Raw genomic sequence first — 9,764 nt, forward strand, 5'->3', positions numbered from 1 at the left:
TATAACATAGAAATATCTTACAGAGTGGACATTATAACTAGAGTGTTCCAATAGAGAATTAATTGTTTTATTAAAGTTATGCAACTTTGTATAAATAATAATGCTATTGTGTATTTTTAATTATCTATTTTTTTGTTTAAATATATTTAGATTAAATAGAATGTCTGAAATAAAATATGTTAAAAATTAAGTTTCGGTTAAGGGTTTAAGGAAATGATACTATTAGCTAGAAATTAACTGAAGAACATTTGGATTTTACTAAGATTCATGTTATTTTGTATATACGTACTCATAATATTATTTAATATAAGAATATAAACATATATATATAATATGTGTTTTAATTTGTACTACACTAACATTGGCCACACGAATTCCCAAAAATATATTTATTATGGTTTAGGGTTAATAGTTTTTTAGAGTACTTTATAGTTTGGGCTTTATGTTCTAGGAGTTATGGTTGGTTTAGGGGTTACCAAATGGTTTTAGGGTTGAAAGTTTGGGGTGAGGGGTTTTGTGTTTGTGGGCTAAGGTTTAGGGTTTAGACTATCAGGTTTAGGGTTTTAAATTTAGAGTATAATTTTAGATTTTAATTTAGAAGATAAATGTATATAAGATAAATATATATAAAATATTATTTTAAAATATATATAAATATATATATGAAAAGTGGTTTAGTGTGCAATTGTGTACATGAACTGTAATTTGATCTAGATCTTGTAAAATATTTACACGTTATTGATATAATAAACAACATCATGTTTTTATTTAATTAATAATTTATATGCATACATAATATGTATTTTAAAATGTGTATTAAATAAAAATTAAAGTTTCAACTATAGTTAGGGTTTTAGGGTTTATATATAATTTAAAAGAAATTCTAAATATATAGTTTTAAATTTTGATCAATTTCTATAAAATATTCAGGTATTAGCGGTGTTTATACATAAAACGCCGCAAAAGATAGAAAATAGCGGCGTTTTTTTAGAAAACGCCACAAAATTTCATTATACATTAGAGTAAAACGGCGTCGTTTCCTCTGAATAGTAGTGGCTTTAGCGGCATTTCTATAATAAACGCCACAACGCATATTAGAACGGCGCCGTTTTATAGTGTAGATAAAATAGGTGTTACTGGCGCTTTGCTGAAAATGCCGCAAAAGGTCTTATTAGCGGCGCGTTGTTGAAAACGCCATAAATTTTTCTTATTTGAAACGGCGTCGTTTTTTCTCTCCTGAGGTTTATGCCCTTTACCCGAAATCGGTTTCATTTTTTTGCTAAGTCATTTTCCCCATCTCGTCTTCCTTCCCCAAATCCCTAAAAGAAACACCTCTTTCTTTTTCCCCAAATCATCCCCTAATTCCCCAAACCCGAAATCCCTAACATTTTCCCCAAGTCCCCTTTTTTTCCCTTAATCTGTTCCCCCATTCTCGAAATCCCTTACTATTTTCCCTTTCCTCTCGTCGACGGTCAGATGCTTCATGGGTTTGAAATGGTTAGTTTTTTAGTCCCCTTTAGATTAATGTGTAGTTACTGTATTACTTGGCTTTTATTTTTTTTTTGGAATTAAGCTTAATTGTGACACCCCTAATTTGACCCTAGTCGGAAAGTGGTTTCGGGACCACAAAACTGAGTTACAAAAATAATTAATTGTTATATTCTATGCTTATTATTTGTGAATAAGTATGTGTGAAAATTTCATGCTTTAATTTTGTCATTTGGATGTGAAATTTAGCTAAAAAGGGCATATTTGAGAAACTTTAAAAATATGATAGGCAAATGTCCAAGTGATTAAAATGTTAAACTATTAAAGTTGTGGGTTTGCATGTCAAAGTACCCAAAATTTGACTAGTGGCCAGCCATGCTATGGGTTAAAATGTATTATAAACATTTTATGTTAGTGTTTTATGTTAGAATTAATAAAATAAAGAACATGGGTAATAAAATAATAGTGGTTAGTAGGGGAGAAACAAAAAAAATGTGCTAGGTTGCTCCTCCATTGCCGTGAATGGAAGGAAGAAGAAGAGGGGAAGTTCGGCCAAGGTGGTTCTTGAGATTAAGGTATGTTCAATGTTGCTTTTGGAGGTTTACACATCCTTTGGAGGGTTAGCCTACTTCTATTTATCTCATGGATGAAATTAGAGTTGTTGGAGAGTTAGGATTCGGCTAAGAGGCTTCAAAATTTTAGTTGATGCCTTGATACTACTAGCATGTTAGCTATATGGATGTGTTAAGTTACTTGAAATGCTAGATAAATTTGAACTCCCTACCAAATTCTTTAGGCAACCCATGTTAGAAATTTCGGTATTGAGATGTCTAGATCTTTCGGCCATTGTAGCTATGGAGGAATAAAGTTTTTGTTTCTTGTTAAATTGGATGAATCTTGTTGTATGAGTGCTTGAACAAACTATGATTAAATGGATGCATAGATTCAAAGTGGGAAGAAATGGGCTATTATATTTGATGCTAATGCCAAATATGAAGATGATGAACTTGAATAAATAATATTCAGCTAGCATGATAAGTTATGAAATATTAAGTAGATGATATAATTGATTGATGAAGTGGCTAATAGGGATTTCTAATGAAATTGTTGCCAAGGCCGAATGTATCATGAAGTAAATAAAAAAATTCTAAATGTGCATTATGTGCTTATATGTGTATTCGGCCAGGGAAGTTTGACATGAAACTTTGATAGGTTTGAGAGATGAATGACCGAATGAGCTAGAGGTTATGTATGGATGAATTTTATGCACATGTGTGTGTGTGGCATTAGTAGCTAATGGCATTCGGCATTGTTTAATTAAAATTAGAAATGAATGCTTGAAAGTTAAATAGGTCGCTCTAATGACCAAATATGCTAAAAGCTAATATATGGACAAATGATACGAATGAATTGGTTTTTAAAATGTATATGGTTGCTGTATGTATGTGTTTGATTGAGAAGTAAATTTGTTTGATTTAGCTCAAGAGCCTAGAGGATCAAAGTTGGATAAGGGAAAGGAAAAAAGTGATCGAAGAGCCGTCGTAATCGTTCGGCAACTTCCGAGGTAAGTTTTAAGTGATTAAACGTTGAGTAAATTCAATCATAATAGGACATAATGAGTTGATTTAATAAGATATGATGTGGCCATGATATGTCTTAAACTCAAATGGTAAGTTCATAAGTGTTTGGACTTGGAAATTTAAGAGCAAATTGTAATAATTTGCTTTGGACAGCAGCAGTAACGTGATTTTAGAAAATCACTATAAATTGTTGGTGTGGAATTATAGGCTGAATAAAATATGTAATCAAAGCTTAGTTAGCCTAGTTTCTTATAAAAGAGACCGTGTAAGCAAAGAAATTTCCTATAAAGAGATATTTAAAGTTGTGCGGGACTGTGTCAGAATGACTCCGAAATCCCCTGTTCTGTTTTTAGAAAATCATTATAAATTGTACAAAAATGGTTATAAGATAAACTTTATATGCTTAGACTCCTTAATGAGTCTAATTTCAAATGAAATCAAATACAACACATTTTGAATTCTGTAAAATGAGAAATTTGATTCGTAGTGAAGAGTGGTCAGATTAGTCAAACAGTGAAACAGGGGAAAATTTAAGAAATATATGGTATTGATTGGCCAAACCTAAAATTCTGGAAATTTTATGGATGGAAGATATACGAGTCTATATTTAGGAAAAATTAACGGTAAGTGATTTGGAGTTTTGTAGCTCCAGTTATAAATAATTTAGTGACCATTGCTCAGGAAAACAGCTCGTAGTGAATATGTGATTTTGTTGTAAACATGGATAAAACTTGTTTTAGTTGCTCATAAGCTAGTGATTAAACCCATACTTGAATTATAAATCGTGATATTGTAAGCTTATGAGTATTCTAATATGAAATGATAGTATGGCGTAAAATTGAATTATTCATTGGAAAGTGATGGATGTAGATTCGGCCAAGACCAAGTCTGTACATGATAGTATATGTGGTATGTGAAGTATATTTGAATAAATGTGAAAGTGTATATATATGTGATAAGGCCTAATGGCCGATGTGATGAATGTGAAAGTGTATATATATGTGATAAGGCCTAATGGCCGATGTGATGAATGTGAAAGTGTATATATGTGATAAGGCCTAATAGCCGATGTGATGAATGTGAAAGTGTATATATGTGATAAGGCCTAATAGCCGATGTGATGAATGTGAAAGTGTATATATGTGATAAGGCCTAATGGCCGATGTGATGAATGTGAAAGTGTATATATGTGACAGGGCCGAGTGGCCAACGTGAAGGATGTGAAAGTGTATAAATGTGATAAGTCCCGAAGGGCATTTGTGTCAGTACTATATCCGGGTTAAAACCCCGCAGGCTTTATGCGAGAATATTATCACTGATTAATGTCCGTAAACTTCGTGCTCGTACTATATCCAAGCTCTAAAGACCCGATGACTATGTGTGGAGATTATGTCCGGGTAAGACCCGATGACTACGTGTGGAGATTATGTCCGGGTAAGACCCGATGACTACGTGTGGAGATTTTGTCCGGGTAAGACCCGATAACTTCGTGTGGAGATTTCGTCTGAGCTAAAGGTCTCACCGATAATCCGAGTAGAGGTTAAAGCTATAAGACTTCGTAATAAGAATTGCTTATAAATATATTCAATGCGAAAGGTTAAACAGGTATGTACTCCAAGTTTATATGTGAGCTTGATTTGCACTAAATCATAAGGTAGTTATGTGATGCATACGAGAGCAATCTATGAGACTATTCCTATGATTATGTGACATCGGATCAGTGTGAGAGGTTATGTGAAATCATACGATATATCTATGTCACATGAGCTCACTTTTATGTGAAAGTTTATCTGCCTATTGTATATGATGAGATGTGCATATTCGGTAAAGGGATGGTATGCCCGAAGGAAGAGTGAAATAAAAATACGAACAACTATGTTATAATTTGATTGTTATCGGTTGACACTGCTTAAAACTTACTAAGCATTGTAATGCTTACTCCGTTTACTTTGTTTCCTCTGTTTTATAGATCTCATTGCGAAGCTACAGGCTCGGGGATCGTCAGCAACTAGTCACACTATCACTATCCATTGCTTGTTACTGTTATGTTTAGAACTATTTTATGGTATGTATAGAATAGACTAGTGGCGGAAGAATATTTTTGGTTAATGTATATAAGCCATGCGAAAATGGCATCTTTTGAATGTTTACTTAGTGAAGTTTAAATTTTATCTCTGGCTGTGCTTAGTACTTATTTAAATGAATGATCTTTATTTCAAGAAAAAGTTTAAAATTTTACTGTTCTGACATGAGTTACAAGTCCGGTAATGCCCCTTACCTATTCCGGCGACGGTTACGGGATAGGGGTGTTACATTAATTAACTGAACTTGCTATTTTGAACAACCACTTCCTTTCTTGATATGTAGTGTATGCTGGAATTTTCTTACGTCTTCTTCTCTTGTATACTTTTCTGTCATTCGTGTAATTAAATGTTATTCATGGAGAACTTGCAACTCGTTTTTAGCACATTACCTCTGCTCTGATTTGTTCAGTTGCTATAGTAGTCTGGGAGTGATTATGCTCTGGCCATGTTGCTTTGGCTTTTAATTATATCCTCCAATGGCAGCACTGGAAAACTTTTCCTTTATTTCCAAACATATTGCTCTTTATCTCTCTCCTTCCAATAAAGCATCCAAAAACGTTGACCCACCACGGATTTGCCGCTTTTTCTTGACCCTTTCAAAATCCATTCCATTCAATTCAATTCCTCCCAATTCTTTGTAAGTTTTTTAATCGTTACATTCGATTTTTTTCTGAGAGATCTTCCCAAAGTTTCAAGCTTCTTAAGCATTTCTTTGATCTAGAATAGATAGTAATTATTCAGCTATACCCAAAGGCTCATTTGTAGAATTACAAAAGCATAATGAACACCACAACTTTAGATCCCAACAAGAATCGCTCCTCTCTGATGATGGGAACTGGGTAAATCTTCCCAAGGTTATTGATGATTTTGATGATCTTAATGATGATGATGATGTTGATACTGATGTTGATGTTGATCTCGATGATTATACCCTTGTTTTAAGTAAACCCAATACCGGGTCTGGTTTTTCTGGTGCTATTTTTAACTGAACCACCACAATTATTGGTGCTGGAATCATGGCTTTACCTGCTACTATGAAGGTTCTGGGGCTTGTTTTAGGGATTCTCGATAAGTGGTTAGGACTGGCTCGGTTCGTAATGTCTGGGTGATGTTATGTCTGGTTCGGTTCATCATATTGGGGTTCTCGATCAGTGGTTAGGACTGGTTTTGGGGATCATAGGAAGTTATTGGCTTTGGTTGTTATGGTTGTTTTTCTTGCTCCACTTTGCATGTTAGATAGGATTGATTCATTGAGCATGACTTCGGCTGCTTCGGTAGCTCTCGCTGTTGTTTTCGTTATGGTTTGCTTTGCTGTTGCATTCATTAAGCTTATTGAAGGGAAGATAGAGGCTCCAAGGAGGAGCCTAGATTTTGGATCGAAAATGGCAATTTTGGATTTACTAGTAGTTATCCCTATTATGACTAATGCATATGTTTGCCATTTCAATGTTCAACCTATATACAATGAGCTCGAAGGTGATGTTTTGACCAATTTTGATAGGAATCTGGGAATTCGTTTTAGCACTGCTTTGAATTATATTTGCTCTTCATTTGGTTCTGGTTTTCCCTGTTATTCACTTTTCTCTACTGCAAACTGTGGATAACTTGGTGTTTGAGGGATCAGCTCCTCTCACGGAGAGTAAAAAAAGGTATTTGGCATTAACAGTAATATTGTTAGTGCTTATATATATTGGATCTACTATGATCCCAAATATATGGACAGCTTTCAAATTTACTGGAGCAACAACAGCTTACTGTCTTTTAATATGTATACAATGTAACTTACTATCTTTTAATGGTATTGAGCTTGGTCCTATTTCTCCTGTTAATGTTATACCAAATTGCTGGCGTTTTTTTTAATCATTTTATTTGTTTATTCCCACCTGTTATTAAGCAATATAATTAATATTATATCAATCATTAAATGTTGTTTATTTTTAGAACTCATTTGATTGTTTTGTCGACCAGAAACAGACTTTTGTTCTTCAAATGCAATGAGTAGGGAAGTCTCTTGTAACACCCCGTACCCGAGACCGTTGCCGGAGTCGGACACGAGGTGCTAACAAACTTAATTCATTTGTTTTCACAGTCCATTTTAAAAATTTCCAGACAAGCTGGCTAACTGCGTCACTGTCACCTTAAAAATCATATATTGAGTTCCAAAACTTGAAAACCAGTTTCGTAAACTCTTCCTGAAACTAGACTCATATATCCATCTACAAAGTTTTTTCTAGAATTTTTGGTCAAGCCAATTATTACAGTTTATTAGTTAAAGTCTCCCCTATTTCAGGGTTCGACTACTCTGACCTTCATGCATTACGACTTAGATATCTCCTTGTACAGGGCTTCAATACTTATGCCGTTTGTTTCTAAAGAAACTAGACTTGAAAAGGAATCTGTACATATAGGGCATGACTTCTAATTATCTCTGGTTAATTTATAGTGAATTTCCAAAGTCAGAATAGAGGATCCAGAAATTGCTCTGGCCCTGTTTCATGAAAACTTAAACATCTCATAAAATACGGCTCATATGATCGTTTCATTACTTTCATATGAAAATAGATTCATCAAGGTTCGATTAAATAATTTATTCACTATTTAATTCCATTCCTACTATTTTTAGTGATTTTTCAAATCCACACCAATGCTGCTGTCAGCATCTGTTTTTAAGGTAAACTTTACCTATTTCATGGTTTTCCATGAATCAACTAGAATTTGTCATACAAAGCACCAAAATGATCATGATTAACCATTCCAATGGCTAATCGTTACCAAACATTTCCATACCTCTCAATTAACAACATACAAAACGATTATAATGTTATGCTCAAAGTATATATAAGCCATTTTCGCATGGCTATCCAAATTTATACAAAACCAAAGGGTACATGACCAACAACAAAAAGGGTAGTCCTATACCTGCCATTTTCAGAGTTCAACCAAAAGTGTACCAAAAGGCGACTTCGACTTCGACACTCCCGAGTCCGATAGTTGACGAACCAAAATCTATAAAACAGAGATTTATAGAACGGAATAAGCATTTAATGCTTAGTAAGTTTTGAGCAATGAAATTAGGCACAATTGAAGTATAGCATTCATATGACTAAACGGATAATTCATATACACATATTCTCAAAATCATTCCTACTTCACATTTCCAACCCTTATATTCATACATAAGGGATCAACTTAACCAAAGGCCGGAAGCTTATTAATCGACTGAGCGAATAATATTTAAAAGTAATCAACTATTCCAATGCATATACAAAACATACCTCATGATTGGGATTTTACGAGCGTATTAATTGAAATTATTACAGCAAGATCGCTCATTCCCCAACCAAGCACCTTCGGGATTTAGCCGGACATAGCTACTCGCTCAAATGCCTTCGGGACTTAGCCCGGTTATAGTAACTCGCACAAATGCCTTCGGGACTTAGCCCGGATATAGTAACTCGCACAAATGCCTTCGGGACTTAGCCCGGATATAGTAACTTGCACAAATGCCTTCGGGACTTAACCCGGAATTAGTCACTAGCACAAATGCCTTCGGGACTTAGCCCGGAATTAGTCACTAGCACAAATGCCTTCGGGACTTAGCCCGGTTATCATCCGAATATTCATGCACATATCCATAAATTATGACACATCTATATTTCATTTTCATAATTAAAATTCAAACACAAGTCACTTATCAAGCATTACCATTTTCGGCTCAATAGCCACATACAAGAGCATGATTGTGATTTGCTTATAACATGATCTAATCGAACCATAATCTAAGTTCCATTACTCGAAAACTTACCTCGGATGTTGTCGAACGATTTCGACGGCTATTCGATCACTTTTTCCTTCCCTTTATCGGATTTAGTTCCCCTTTGCTCTTGAGCTTAATTTAACAAATAAATTGATTTAATCATTTGAACATCAAAAAGAGAAACTCAAGGTACTTAGCCCATATATACATTAGACATTAGAGTCACATATATATGAAATCATGAATCAAACTCAACATATTAGCCCACACTCTCTTTTAGCCGATTATCTAAGCCAAGATAAAAGCATCAATATGCTTGCCTCTAACCGAATACATGCAACACCAATCTATCTCATGTGGCCTAATATGCATGTCTATGTTGAGGCCAATTATATACTTAATACATTCTACAAATATGGTTACTTGTATTGACTAAATACCATTTTGTTTCAAGTTCAAAACTCAGCTAATACCATATATACACTAGTAATCACATACTAACATTTGCACTTCACCTTAATAGCTAGCTTAGCAAACCTTAATCTAACATATAATTGTTCATAACACAATTAAAGCATCCTCTCCATTCCATCGATTCAAAACACATACATTACTCAATAATGTTCAAAATCATATTCGGCCTTAGTACACCCTTGTTAGCCAATTTTTTTTCATTTAGCAACTAGTGCACATATGTGCTCATTTGCTAGACTCTACTTCACCTAACTACCTTTTCTCATCCAAATAACATGAACAACATTTACTCTTGACATCAAGCATTCTTTAATTCGGCTATTACCAGTATGAGCTTTAACCATTCATATTTTTAGAAAGACCAAGTTCTTTCCTCAATAC

The 9,764-nt window shown here is 34.2% G+C and overlaps 1 pseudogene; it reads left to right on the forward strand.

The window, feature by feature from the left end:
* The first annotated feature begins 5,316 nt into the window (after positions 1-5,316).
* On the forward strand, positions 5,317-7,012 carry LOC121211475 (amino acid transporter AVT6E-like; annotated as a pseudogene).
* The last annotated feature ends 2,752 nt before the right edge of the window (positions 7,013-9,764 follow it).

Source organism: Gossypium hirsutum, chromosome A02 (genome assembly GCF_007990345.1).
Source record: "Gossypium hirsutum isolate 1008001.06 chromosome A02, Gossypium_hirsutum_v2.1, whole genome shotgun sequence".
Lineage (NCBI taxonomy): Eukaryota > Viridiplantae > Streptophyta > Magnoliopsida > Malvales > Malvaceae > Gossypium > Gossypium hirsutum.